This window comes from Myotis davidii, unplaced genomic scaffold (genome assembly GCF_000327345.1).
Source record: "Myotis davidii unplaced genomic scaffold, ASM32734v1 scaffold1949, whole genome shotgun sequence".
In the NCBI taxonomy this organism is placed as follows: domain Eukaryota; kingdom Metazoa; phylum Chordata; class Mammalia; order Chiroptera; family Vespertilionidae; genus Myotis; species Myotis davidii.
Genome location: NW_006300366.1, coordinates 552,559 through 567,189, shown reverse-complemented (window position 1 = coordinate 567,189; position 14,631 = coordinate 552,559). Strand labels below are relative to the sequence as shown.

The 14,631-nt window shown below is 43.7% G+C and overlaps 3 pseudogenes across 1 annotated transcript; all 3 read left to right on the top strand.

The window, feature by feature from the left end:
• The first annotated feature begins 4,301 nt into the window (after positions 1-4,301).
• Positions 4,302-4,960, top strand: LOC102773883 (annotated as a pseudogene). The gene has a single exon (XR_001516066.1). The product of XR_001516066.1 is annotated as a dynein light chain roadblock-type 1 pseudogene (transcript).
• Positions 4,961-6,099: 1,139 nt separating this feature from the next.
• Positions 6,100-6,863, top strand: LOC102773604 (annotated as a pseudogene).
• A 4,560-nt stretch (positions 6,864-11,423) lies between these two features.
• Positions 11,424-12,704, top strand: LOC102761850 (annotated as a pseudogene).
• The last annotated feature ends 1,927 nt before the right edge of the window (positions 12,705-14,631 follow it).

Genomic DNA, 14,631 nt, shown 5'->3' with positions numbered 1-14,631 from the left:
CCCGAGCGCTCGGGCTCGGACCTCGACGCGGCTTGGTTTACCCCTTTGGGTGTGACACGCTCGTTTCAGGACGCGTTTGTCCACAGACAACTGCTGATTCTGGAGCTGCCGCGTCCTTCTTTCCTTTGGGCCCTTTCAGTCTGAGGACTTGCCTTGTCCGAGGGATTTGCCCCGCGGCCCTGGGTGGGGGAGTGCGCCTCTATTACAGACATTACCGCGCGGCGCGGTGACTATTTGTTTACTCGCCGCCCCCGCCCCCGCCCCGCCTCTTCTCTGGAAACGGAAACTTCCTGTTTACCTTTGTCCCCCGGGGCTTCTGTCCTGCTTCGACACCGTGAGGACTCAATAAATGGTAAATAAAGGAATAAACGTGCCTTTCCCACTTGCTGGTCTGGTGATCTGGAGAAAATTACTTAACCTCCCGGTTGAAAATGGGGATAATAGTGCATCTCCCTCGTGAGGATGTTGTCAATCCTTTAGGGAGATTATTCGAGGTGAGCATAGAGGAAGTGTTCGTAATTATTATTAGTCACAGGAGGTATTTCTAATTTATGTGGGCTTGAGGCTACCGATGTTATGTGGCACTGTTGGTAGTATTAATAAACAATACCAATAGCAAATACCTTTTGAGCGTTTTTTTTTTTTTCACATTTCAGGTACAAATCTAAGCACTTTTCAAATGTTTGCTCTTTTATTTCTCTCAACAATCTTGTGAGGTATGATACTATTGTTACTCCCATTTTACACATAAGGAAACTCCGGGTACAGAAAGGTTAAGTATTTTGCCCAACATCATGGACCTAGTCCTAGTAAATACTGAAACAAAGGTTTGAACCTAGGTGATCTGCTTTTGGATAGAACATACACTTGGATCCTTGCTACTCTCACCCCTTTACAAATGATACAAAACAGTTTTATGTTGATGTGTTCAAAACTGGGACCTCAGCAAGGCCTGAAGCCATAGAGTTGGTCATAAAAAGGCCCTTCCACTTGGTCCCATGCCCTATCTCTCCCTGGTCGCTACAGCAGCCCTTGGGATTAATGAGGGGTGAAACAGAATCCTGAATGTGGGGGAGCAGGATGTTGAGCAAAGGGAAGAAGGGCAAAGAGGTTGGGGAAATTAAAATTATTTAAGCCCTAAAAGTGATTATGGAGCTTTTAGTAGATAGCTTGCCTGTGTTCTCTATGCTGGATACTTGGCATATGATATGCCTGGGACTCTTAAAGACTTCACTTTAGCTTCAGGGAGATTTCAATCTAATTGGAAAGAGAGGTCAATAAAATAAAATAAAAAGAGAGGTCAGATACCTATATTAAAAAGCCAGCACTAGCTCGTTTTACTCAGTGGTAGACTGTTGGCCCACACACCTAAAGGTCACGGGTCCTGTTCCCAGTCAAGGGCACATACTTTGGTTGCAGGCTCCATCCCTGTCAGGGTCAGGGCTTGTAAGGGAGGCAACCAATCAATCTTTGTCTGTCTCTCTCTCTTCCCCTCCTCTCTCCCTTCCATTCTGTCTATAAATTAATGGAAAAATATCCTGGGGTGGCCCGGCTGGTGTGGCTCAGAGGCTGAGTGTCAACCCAGGAACCAAAAGGTCGCTGGTTAGATTCCCGGTCAGGACACATGCCTGGGTTTCAGGCTGGATCCCCAGTTAGGGATGTGGGGTGAGGAGGGGGCGTGCAAGAGGCAGCTGATCTATCGATGTTGTTCCTCTCTCATCAATGTCTCTGTCTCTCTATCCCTTGCCCTTCCTTTCTCTAAAAATAAATAAATAAAACATATTAAAAAAATATCCTGGGGTGAAGATTAAAAAAATATGCAAAAAGCCAGAGAGCCATGGGGAGTACCCATGGGAGCCAGTATGTGGGTGGTTGAAAAATGTGGAAAGGAAGCAGGACAGATGGTGGTGAGACTGGAAGAGTTGTTGGGGGCAGAGGAAGAAGGAAGGGAGCCCATGGTCTGAGGTGCTGAATAAACAGAAACTTTCAGAAAATAAAATCAAGATCTATGCTGTTAAGAGCAATCATCATCATTACCACCACCACCATCATTAAGAAACTGCACCAGGGTAGAACAAACTTTCATTCTATAAATATTTACTAGACTAACTTACAAGTGCAAGACACTGTGCTAGACATTTTTAAGAGTGAATTTTAAAAAAATGGTGGCAGAGTAGGAGGATGCTGCATGGACATGCTCCCAGGAACAAGTTGGAATTACAACTGAAATATGGAAAGGCTTCCTAAATAATCAACGGAAAACTCACAGGAGAGAACCCTGATACCCAAGGACCAAAGGTGGAGACCACATAGAGACTGGTAGGAGGAACAGAGGTGTGAAAGGGCTGGCCAGGCACCCACAGACGGCAACTGAAGTCCCGGAGAGATATCTCAGCCGAAGGGGAGGGATGCCACTGAGAACCCTGGGACCTAATCCCAAAGCTGGGCTCCCCAGCAGAGAGCACCAAACTGAGGAGGGTACCCTCATAACAGCTAGCTGTGAAAAGCAGTGGGGTGCTGTCTGCCAGAGGTGGCAGCTGGAAGTTCAGGCACCCTCTTAAAGGACCAACACACAAAAATTCCCTGTAGAGTCATCCACCTTGTGCTCTGGCAGAGGGAGGGTGAAGTGGACTGGAGCTGTGAGAACAGAACCCAGGACTGGGGACTTGGGGGATAGAACTCAGAAGGCAGATACCCCAAGTTTCCTGGGCTGAGTCACTCCCTCACACAGAGGACATCTTTCCCACATAGACATCTGCCTTGCCTGGGGGGAAGACAGTTGACACACCCTATTGGAAAACACCTTACCCTGAGACCACTTAAGACAGTGGTCAGCAAACTGCAGCTCTCGAGCCACATGCAGCTCTTTGGCCCTTTGAGTGTGGCTCTTCCACAAAATACCGACTTCTGAGCATGGGCCAGTAAGTTTCAATAGCACTGTGCATGCATGCCCGCATGTGGTATTTTGCTATCCTTCTCCCTTCCTCTCTGTAAAAAAATCAATAAAATATATTTAAAAAAAGAAACAACTCCCATATGAAAGAATTAGAGAATTCTCCAGAAAAGACATAAATGAAGCAGAGATAAGAAATTTATCTGAAACAGAGTTTAGAGTAATGATTGGCAAAAATGTTCAACAGTATGAAAAAAGATATAGTAACTATGAAAAAAGAACAGTCTGAAATAAAGAATGACATAACACAAATAAAGAACACATTGGAAGGAATACACAGATTAGGGGAAGCTGAGGATCAAATCAGTGAATTAGAAGACAGAGTTGAAAATATCACTCAATTAGAGAACCAAAAAGAAAAAACAATTAAGAAACAGGAAGAAAGCTTAAGGGAACCATGGGACAATGTGAAATGTAACAATATTAGAATAGTAGGTGTGCCAGAAGAGGCAGAAAGGGAAAAAGGAACAGAGAAGGTGTTTGAAGAAATATGGTAGAAAACTTTCCTAACCTGGAAAAAAAAAGTCACACAAGTTCATGAGGCACAGAGAACCCCAAACAAGAAGAACCCTAAACAGACCCATGCCCGGACACACCATAATTAAAATGCCAAAAATTAAAGAGAGAATTTTAAAGGCAGCAAGAGAAAAGAAAACTGTTACCTACAAAGGAGTCCCCATAAGGCTGACACCTGATTTCTCATCAGAAACTCTACAGGCCAGAAGGGAATGGCATGAAGTACTCAAGATAATGGAAAGCAAGGATCTGAGACCAAGATTACTATATCCAGCAAGGCTATCATTCAAAATAGACAGTCAAATAAAGAGCTTCTCAGACAAAAAAAAGACTAAAGAAGTTCATTACCACCAAGCCTGCATTACAAGAAATGATAAAGGGATTGCTGTAAGGGATTGCTAAGAAGACAAAACAGAGAGAGAAACCTAGCCAAACAGAATTAACATGGCTATAAATAAGTACTCAATAATAACCCTAAATGTAAATATATTAAATGCTCCAATCAAAAGGTGTAGAGTAGCTGAATGGATACAAAAACATGACCCAACTATATACAAGAGATCCACCTCAAAACAAAAGACACACACAGGATGAAAGTGAAGGGATGGAAAAAATTTCTTTTCCATACAAATGGAAAAGAAAAAAAGTTGGAGTAGCAATACTCATATCCAACAAAATAGACCTTAAAAGCCTCATGCTAAGTGAAATAAGCCAATTGGAGAAAGATAAATATCATACAAGCTCACTCATTTGTGGAATATAATGAACAATGTAAACTGATGAACAAAAATAGAGCCAGAAAGGCAGAAATGCAGCGGGCCTGGGCAGTGTTGATGACACGGAGCTACCCGATCCGTCCGAAATGGCAGAAGTGGAGGAGACACTGAAGCGACTTCAGAGCCAGAAGGGAGTGCAGGGAATCATTGTGGTGAACACAGAAGGCATTCCTATTAAGAGTACTATGGACAACCCCACCACCACACAGTATGCCAACCTCATGCACAACTTCATCTTGAAGGCCCGGAGCACCGTGCGTGAAATTGACCCCCAGAATGACCTCACTTTCCTTCGAATTCGCCCTAAGAAAAATGAAATTATGGTTGCACCAGATAAAGACTACTTCCTGATTGTGATCCAGAATCCAACTGAATAAGCCACTCTCTTGGCTCCACGCATCATTCCTTAATTTAATGCCCCCCAAGAATAATAGTGTTAATCATGTCAACCAACTGGCAGGTGGAAATCACCTTAGAGCCCATGCAGACCAATCCAGTGACCAGTGTGGGCTGCATCTCCACCCACCCACCAAAGGCATCCCTCTGCTGGCCAGTTCCCCTGAGTTCCCAGGAGGCCTCTTTCCTCAAGTCCAGGTTTTGGAACAAGAGCTTATGAGAGGCCCACACCCTGCTTCCTCCTGACGTTCAGTTCACTTTGTTGCCCTTGGAAAAGGCTGCTTTTCTTTAACTAAAAATAACTGAAACTTGAAAAAAATAAAAATAAAAAATAGAGCCAGAGAGCCCTAACTGGTTTGGCTCAGTGGATAGAGCATAGACCTGCGGATTGAAGGTTCCCAGGTTCAATTCCAGTCAAGGGCATGTACCTTGGTTGCCAGCACATCCCCAGTAGGGGGTGTGCAGGAGGCAGCTGATCAATGTTTCTTTCTCATCGATGTTTCTAACTCTCTAGTCTTCTCCCTTCCTCTCTGTAAAAAAAATCAATAAAATATATTTTAAAAAATAGAGTGGGGGTGGATATTCTAGAATATCATAGAAGTAATCCTGTTATTTGCAGAATTTTAATATTTCCTACAACTTTTGTGGTATCATACTATGTGAGTACAGTTTTTTTTTTAAAAATATATGTCTTTTTATTGATTTCAGAGAGGAAGGGAGAAGGAGAGAGAGATAGAAACATCAATGATGAGAGAATCATTGATCGGCTGCCTCCTGCACACCCCGTACTGGGGATCGAGCCTGCAACCCAGGCATGTGCCCTTGGCCAGCATCGAACCTGGGACCCATCGGTCCGCAGGCTGACGCTCTATCCACTGAGCCAAGCCGGCTAGGGCTGTGAGTACAGTTTTGATAATATTATTATACTTAAAATCCTTTTATTCTTGAAATATTAATGTTTATTGCATGTAATATTATTATATGTAAGATAATTTTTCTTGAATAATTGGTGTTTATTACATGTAACACTATCATAGTTAGTGCAGGAGCCATGGTTCTATTGTCTGAATGTTTGTCTCCCCAACTTATTTTAAAAATATATGTTTTGTTGATTCTTTTAGAGAAGAGGAAGGGAGAGGGATAGTGAAATAGAAACATCCATCAACTGCCTCCTGCACACCCCTTACTGGGGATTGAGCTTGAAACCCCAGGCATGTGCCCCAGCCAGGAATCAAACGGGTGACATTTTGGTTCATGGGTCAATGCTCAACCACTGAGCCACACCGGGTAGGCTCTTTAAGAAAAAACCAACTATATCAATAAAAATACCAGGTTTAGGCCCTGGCCAGGTAACTCAGTTGGTTGGAGCAGCATCCTGATGTGCCAAGGCTGTGGATTTGATCCCATTCCTAGTCAGGGCACATACAAGAGTCAACCAATGCTGGTAGTCGTGGCGGGAAGCAGGCGTGCGGAGGGCCAGGCCTCCGCACAGGTGAATCCAGCGGAATCAGAGCCATCAGAACCGCCACCATGACTGTGGGCAAGAGCAGCAAGATGCTGCCGCACATCGACTACAGGATGAGGTGCATCCTGCAAGATGGTCGGATCTTCATTGGCACCTTCAAGGCTTTCGACAAGCATATGAATTTGATCCTATGTGATTGTGATGAATTCAGGAAGATCAAGCCAAAAAACTCAAAACAAGCTGAAAGAGAAGAGAAGTGAGTCCTCAGGCTGGTGCTACTTCAAGGGGAGAACCTGGTCTCAATGACAGTAGAGGGACCTCCTCCCAAAGACACTCGCATTGCCCTGAGTGCCACTTGCTGGAGCTGCTGGAGGCCGGATCAGCAGAGCTGCTGGCAGAGGAATCCCAGCTGGTGTTTCCATGCCTCAGGCCCCTGCAGGACTTTCTGGGCCAGTTCATGGGGTTGGTGGACCATCTCAACAGGTGATGACTCCACAAGCAAGAGGCACTGTTGCAGCTGCTGCCACAGCTAGTATTGCAGGGGCCCCAACCCAGTACCCACATATGGGCCCCCACCTATGGGCCGAGGGGCACCCCCTCCAGGCATGATGGGCCCACCTCCTGGTATGAGGCCTCCCATATGAGGCCTCCCATGGGTTTGCCAATAGGGATACCCCCTGGATGAGGAACTCCAGTGGGCATGTCCCTTCCAGGAATGCGGCCCCCTCCCCCAGGAATGTACCCACCAAGGCCCTAGACCAGGGGTGGGCAAACTTTTTGACTCGAGGGCCACAATGGGTTCTTAAACTGGACCGGAGGGCCGGAACAAAAGCATGGATGGAGTGTTTGTGTGAACTAATATAAATTCAAAGTAAACATCTTTACATAAAAGGGTACGGTCTTTTTCAATAGTTTTATTCATTTCAAACGGCCGGATCTGGCCCGTGGTCCATAGTTTGCCCACGGCTGCCCTAGACTCATCTTGACCCTCCTCAGCTCCATGCCTGTTTCCTGAAAGCCTGTCCATAGTCCTTTTATTTCTGTATGGCCTGTGAAACAAAATTTCTTAATAAACTCTTAATAGGATATAAAAAAAGAATGAACAATAAATGCATAAATAAGTGAAACAACAAATCAATGTGTCCCTCTACTCAAAATCAGTTAAAAAACACACACCAGGTTTAACATGCATGAAGCTATGAAAACCAGTGATGCCAGATACTGAATTTATATCATACTGTCCTTTGAACACTGTCCCTCCAAATTCTTTTTTAAAATCTTTATTGTTGAGATTATTACAGATGTTCCTCTTTTTTACCCCCAATGCTCCCTCCACCCAGTTTCCGCCCTGCCCCAGGCCTTTGCCTCCCTATTGTCTGTGTCTATAGGTAATGCATATATGCATATAAAATCTTTGTTTAATCTCTTCCCGCCTCCCCCACCCCCTTCCAACTGAGAATCATCAGTCTGTTCCATTTCCATGCCTCTGATTCTATGTTATTCACCAGTTTATTCTGTTCATTAGATTTCTTATTCTTTTATTTTGATTTTAGATTCAGTTGTTGGTAGGTATGTAATTGTTGCCATTTTGTTGTTCACATATTTTTTTAAAATATATTTTTATAGATTTCAGAAAGGCGAAGGGAGAGAGAAATTGAACCATCAGTGATGAGCAAGAATCATCAATCAGCTGCTTCCGGCACACCCCCCACTGAGGATTGATCCTGCAACCCGGGCATGTGCCCTTGACTGTAATCAAACCTAGAACCCTTCAGTCCGAAGGCCAACACTCTAGCCATTAAGCCAAACTGGATAGGGCTTGTTCATATTTTTTATCTTTTTCTTTTTCTTCATCCTCTTCTTAAAAAATATCCTTTAACATTTCATGTAATGCTGGTTTGGTGGTGATGAACTCCTTTTCTTGTCTGTGAAGCTCTTTATTTGACCTTCAATTCTAAATGATAGCTTTGCTGGGTAGAGTAATGTTGGTTGTAGGTCCTTGCTGTTTATCACTTGGAATATTTCTTGCCACTCTCTCTGGCCTGCATAGTTTCTGTTGAGAAATCAGCTGACAGTCGTATGGGTACTCCCTTGTAGGTAACTAACTGTTTTTCTCTTGCTGCTTTTAAGATTCTCTCTTTATCTTTAACATAAATAGGTTTTCAATATCTTGCTCTCTTTCTCTACTTCTGACACCCCCCATAATGTGAATGTTTGTATGCTTGAAGTTGTCCCACAGGCTCCTTACACTATCTTCATATTTTTGGATTCATTTTTCTTTTTGCTCTTCTGGTTGGGTGTTTTTTGCTTCCTCATATTTCAAATCGTTGATTTGATTCTGAGACTCCTCTAATATACTGTTGAATCCCTGTATGATATTCTTTATTTCAGTGCGTGTATGCTTAATTACTTGGCCCTTTTCCATTTTTTTGGAGGTTTCTAGAAGATTCTTTTTTTTTAGAAGATTCTTGAGTAACCTTATAACTGTGGTTTTGAACTCTATATCCAGTAGTTTTCTTTCTTCCATTTATTTCATTTGTAGCATGTTTCTTTGTCTCTGCATTTTGGCTGCTTCCTGTGTTTGTTTCTATATGTTGGGTAGAGCTGCTATGTCTTCTTGAGTTGGTAGAGTGGCCTTGTGTAGTGGGTGTTCTATAGGGCCCAGTGGTTTAGCCTCCCCAGTCACCTGAGCTGGGAGTTCTATGTGCGCCCCTGTGTGGACTGTGTGTACAGTCTTGTAGTTGAGACTTGATCGCTGTTGGTGTCACTGAGAGAAATTGAGCTCCAGGCCAATTGGCTGTGAGGACCAGCTGCAAGTACAGTGGGAGAGCTGCTGTGCAGGAGACACCTTTATGGAGCAGGACTTGCTTCAGTGGGGCTTTAGTGCTCACTGAGTCTGCCCCTTGAGTGTGTCACTTGTGGATAGGTAGAATTGTAATCTGGTATAGTCTGACACTGACCACTAGGTACACTGGCTCTTGGGTCTCCAGAGAGGTGCAAAGTCAGCTACTGCCTGGGGTCACCTAGCAGGAGCTACAGAAAGACCTGCAGATTCCTCCTCTTTGTATAAAGTTTGAAAGTACCCAGATGAGGCCCAGCTATGAAGCAAGGCAGGCTGGTGCTGGTGCCGGGTCTTGGGCCTTTTATTGATAGGTTTGGGGCGCCCTGACCCAGCTACAGCTTGTTTGAGAGATTTTAGCCTGAGCAAGGACAGGCCATTCATATGCAAAAACTGCTGCACACAGCTTGGGTGGTATTGTAAATTGGGTGAGGTGGGGTCTTAGGGAATAACTAGGGCAGAGCAAACAGAAATGGCTGCCAGTCAGCCCTGTGACTGGGGAGGTCTGAGCATAGGAACAATGATCCATCCCTTTGAGCACTTCTGTCTGGGAGAAAGCTGCCCCTGAATTCCTGCCCCAATGCCAGACAATCTAGTTTCTCCTCCTATGTGTCTGTGTTCTGCAGAGCCTTGCCCTGGTGCTAGAGCTCAGAGGAAGTAGGACCTTGTAAGTTCAGTTTGTGGTGTCGGCTTTTTAAGAGGAACAACTGGGTCTCTAGCATCCTCTGTGTCACTGACCCCAATCCACACTGGTTTTTACAGCCCATAGTTCCTTTTTTTTTTTTTTAAATATTTTTATTGATTTCAGAGAGGAAGGGAGAGGGAGAGAGAGATAGAAACATCAATGATGAGTGAGAATCATTGATTGGCTGTCTCCTGCACACCCCCTACTGGGGATCAAGTCTGAAACCCAGGAATGTGCCCTTGACTGGAATTGGAGTCCAACCTGGGACTCTTCAGTCTTCAGGCCAACACTCTATCCACTGAGCCAAACTGGCTAGGGCTGTTGTTTTCAATCCTCCACCCAAGGATATGTTTTTATTGATTTTTAGAGAGAAAGGAAGGGCATAGAGAGAGATAGAAACCTCGGGTTGATTATTCACAATTAGGTAAGTGCCCTAACTGGGAAGAGAACCCACAACATTTTGCATGGCACAATGCTCCAACCAACTGAGCCTCCTCCCAGGGCTGGAGGATATAGTTTTCATTATAACAAATGGTGCAGGTAACTCTTTCAAAAAATATTACAGCAGGTCACATACCTGTAAGTTTGAAAGTATTACTTTCCTATTATTCTCACCAGCATTGGATATTACTGCCTTCATATTCTTTGATACTCTAAATAAACAAATTATGATTGTTTTCTTTAATTCCCATATCCCAGACTACAGTGGGGTTGATCATCCTCTATTTATTAGCCATGTGACTTGCCTAGTAACTAATATCCTTTTTTTAAAAAAAATATATTTTATTGATCATTCACAGAGAGGAAGGGAGAGAGATAGAGAGAGTTAGAAACATCGATGAGAGAGAAACATCGATCAGCTGCCTCCTGCACATCCACCACCGGGGATGTGCCTGCAACCCAGGCACATGCCCTTCACCGGAATCGAACCTGGGACCTCTCATTCCGCAGGCTGACGCTCTATCCACTGAGCCAAACCGGTTTCGGCGTAACTAATATCCTTTAGGCATTCTCCTTCTGGGTTATGTTTTTCTTATCAATTTGTAGCCTCTCTTCTTGTTTTCTTTTAGATATTTGCTCTTCAGTTTACAAACATAATCTATGTCTTTTCAGATTTATTATCTTTTTCTTTTAAAATTTCCAATTTTATATAAAAAATAAAGAAAGTGAAAGGAAGAAAAAGGCCTGGGGCTTTTTCACAATGGATTTGCCGCCAGAACACAAGTATCATGAAAACCACCAAGATGGGAAAGGAAAAGATACATCAACACCTTTGTCATTGGACACGTAGATTCTGGCAAGTCTACCGCTACTGGCCATCTGATCTACAAATGTGGTGGGTCAACAAAAGAACCACTAAGAAATTTGAGAAGGAGGCTGCTGAGATGGGGAAGGGCCCCTTCAAGTATGCCTGGGTCTTGGATAAACTGAAAGCTGAACGGGAGTGAGGTATCACCATTGACATCTCCCTGTGGAAATTCGAGACCAGCAAGTATTATGTGACCATCACTGATGCCCCAAGGCACAGAGACTTCATAAAAAACATGATTACAGCCGAAACCGGTTTGGCTCAGTGGATAGAGCGTCGGCCTGTGGACTGCAAGGTCCCAGGTTCGATTCCGGTCAAGGGCATGTACCTTGGTTGCAGGCACATCCCCAGTGGGGAGTGTGCAGGAGGCACCTGATCGATGTTTCTCTCTCATCGATGTTTCTAACTCTCTATCTCTCTCCCTTCCTCTCTGTGGAAAATCAATAAAATATATTAAAAAAAAACCCCAAAAAACAAAAAAAACATGATTACAGGCACATCTCAAGTGTGCTGTCCTGATTGTTGCTGCTGGTGATGGTGAATTTGAAGCAGGTATCTCCAAGAATGGACAGGTATCTCCTTCTGGCCTATACACTGGGTGTGAAACAGCTGATTGTTGGTGTTAGCAAAATGGATTCCACTGAGCCACCCTACAGCCAGAAAAGATACGAGGGAATTGTGAAAGAAGTCAGCACCTACATTAAGAAAATTGGCTACAACCCTGACACAGTAGCATTTGTGCCAACTTCTGGTTGGAATGGTGACAACATGCCGGATCCAAGTGCTAATGTGCCTTGGTTCAAGGGATGGAAGGTCACCCGTAAAGATGGCAATGCCAGTGGAACCACTCTGCTTGAAGCTCTGGATTGCATCCTGCCACCACCTCGTCCAACTGACGAGCCCCTGCATCTGCCCCTCCAGGATGTCTCCAAAATTGGTGGTGTTGGTCCTGTCCCTGTGGCCGCGTGGAGACTGGTGTTCTCAAGCCCGGCATGGTGGTCACCTTTGCTCCAGTCAACGTTACAACTGAAGTAAAGCCTGTTGAAATGTACCATGAAGCTTTGAGTGAAGCTCTTCCTGGGGACCATGTGGGCATCAATGTCAAGACCGTGTCTGTTACAGATGTTCGCCGTGGCAGTGTGGCTGGTGACAGCAAAAATGATCCACCAATGGAAGCAGCTGGCTTCCCAGCCCAGGTGATTATCCTGAACCACCCAGGCCAGATCAGTGCACCTGTGCTGGACGGTCACAGCTCCCATTGCTGGTAGATTTGCTGAGCTGAAGGAGATTGATCGGCACCTCTGCTGGATTGTCACACAGCTCATATCACTTGCAAATTTGCTGAGCTGAAGGAGAAGATTGATCGTCGTTCTGGGAAAAAGCTGGAAGATGGTACTTAGTTTTTGAAATCTGGTGATGCTGCTATCGTCGATATGGCTCCTGGCAAGCCCACGTGTGTTGAGAGCTTCTCTGACTGCTCTCCTTGGGGCCATTTCGCTGTTCATGACATGAGACAGACAGTTGCTGTGGGTGTCATCAAAGCCGTGGACAAGAAGGCAGCTGGAGATGGCAAAGTCACCAGGTCTGCCCAGAAAGCTAAATGAATATTATTCCCAACACCTGCCACCCCCGTCTTAATTAGTGGTGAAAGAATGGTGTCAGAACTGTGTCTCAATTGACCATTTAAGTTTAATAGTAAAGGCCTGGTTAATGATTACAATGCATCGCAAAACCTTCAGAAGGAAAGGAGGATGTTTTGTGGACCATTTGGTTCTTTTGTGTGTGTGGCCCTTTGAAGTTATTAGTTTCTTTTTTTTCTTTGTTTTTTATTGCTAAAAGTATTACAAAGGGTATTACATATGTGTCCTCTTTTTTATTTTTGACTTCATTCTTGCGATTCTCTAGTCTGCTGTTGGATCTCTGTATAATATTCTTTATTTCAGTCAGTGTATGCTTAATTTCTAGATGGTCCTTTTTCATATCCTCGAGGTTCTCACTAGATTTGTAAATCCTTCAGAAGGAAAGGAGAATGTTTTGTGGACCATTTGGTTCTTTTGTGTGTGTGGCAGTTTTTAAGTTATTAGTTTTTAAAATCAGTACTTTTTAATGGAAACAACATGACCAAAAATCTGTCACAGAATTTTTAGACCCATTAAAATAACAAAGTTTAATGAGAAACCTGTGTGTTCTTTTGGTCAACATTGTAACTTTCTGTTATACTACTTAGGTAAAAGACTTTAGAGTTGCCCACGACCTATTTCCAGTGTTATATCTGCTGATACTTTACAACTGGATAGTTCTGTTAACATTTTCTTTCTGGGTGGGAACTTTTTTGTGAGTGTGCGGTTTTATTTCCTACTTAAAGGGAGGAATCACCTGTCTCTTCACGGTAAAAGCTATGGGAAAGGGAGTCTATTGGCGTAACACTAAATAGGTTAGGACAGGTAAGCGAAGAGTAACTGTTGTAAGCTAGTTTCTAAAGGCCCAAATCTGTAAAGGCGACGTGTTAACATATAAAATTTTGTAGTTACATCAATATTGAGTAAATTTGTTGGTATGTCGAATTTTGGTTTCCCGGTTTTACTGGAATGTGAATTCACATTTACAAATGCTGAGGTAGTTTAAGAACCTAAAGTGAGGTTTGAATAGTATTGAGCACTGTGTTGCTGCAGCTATTGTATCCAAATTCTAGGAAAAATAAATTGATGCTGGGAAAAAAAGAAAGGAAAAGTCCTGGGGTGGGAAGAAAAAGGGTCAAGAAGGCCTTTTAAGGAGCAGTTTCAGTAAATTTCTGAATATCCTGGGTTAGGATACAGATGTTGATTGGATTAAAAAGAGCTAACTGGAAAAGGAATGCAGACAGCTTTTGAATATCCTTGGCTTGAGAGAAAAGGGGGAAATTGGGAAAATCATTCAAGACTGCAGCAGTATCCAGGAGAGAGCTTTTCAAGATGGGGAAACCTCTGCGTTTGAAGGGAATGGGGGAGTTGAAGACTCTACCATACGGTTGCCTTGTGCTTTGGAAGAGAATGAGATGTGAGGCTGGGGACACCCCTTGGAGGTTTAAGAGCCACCTCAGTTATGTCCATTGTTGAAGCCCTGGTATATTACAAAATTAGTACTAAGATGGTTTTGAAAATACTTGGTATATTTTAAATGTTTACATTTAACAAATGAAACTTTTAGCACAGAGCAATAATATAGATGTTATTATTAGCGAATCTTTTAATCCCATCTTCACAGAATACCTACAGGCATTTTTTTAAAATATATTTTATTGATTTTTTACAGAGAGGAAGGGAGAGAGATAGAGAGTTAGAAACATCAATGAAAGAGAAACATCGATGAGCCGCCTCCTGCAGATTTCCTACTGGGGATGTGCCCGCAACCAAGGTACATGCCCTTGACCGGAATCGACCCTGGGGCTTTTCAATCCGCAGGCCGACACTCTATCCACTGAGCCGAACCGGTTTCGGCTACAGGCATTTTTTAAACTACAAAATGTAAGAACCTTTTAAGTGTGAAGATGGGATTAAAAGATTCTCCTGGCCCCAGGGTGAGGATGAATTTAGGAGGATGTATGTGTGCAGGTTAGAGCCACCCCCCCACCCTTCCCCGAGAGGCCTGGGCATGATCTCCAAAGGCCTCCGAGAAGTGTCACAACAATGCCCCACCCTTAGGAGAGAGTTACA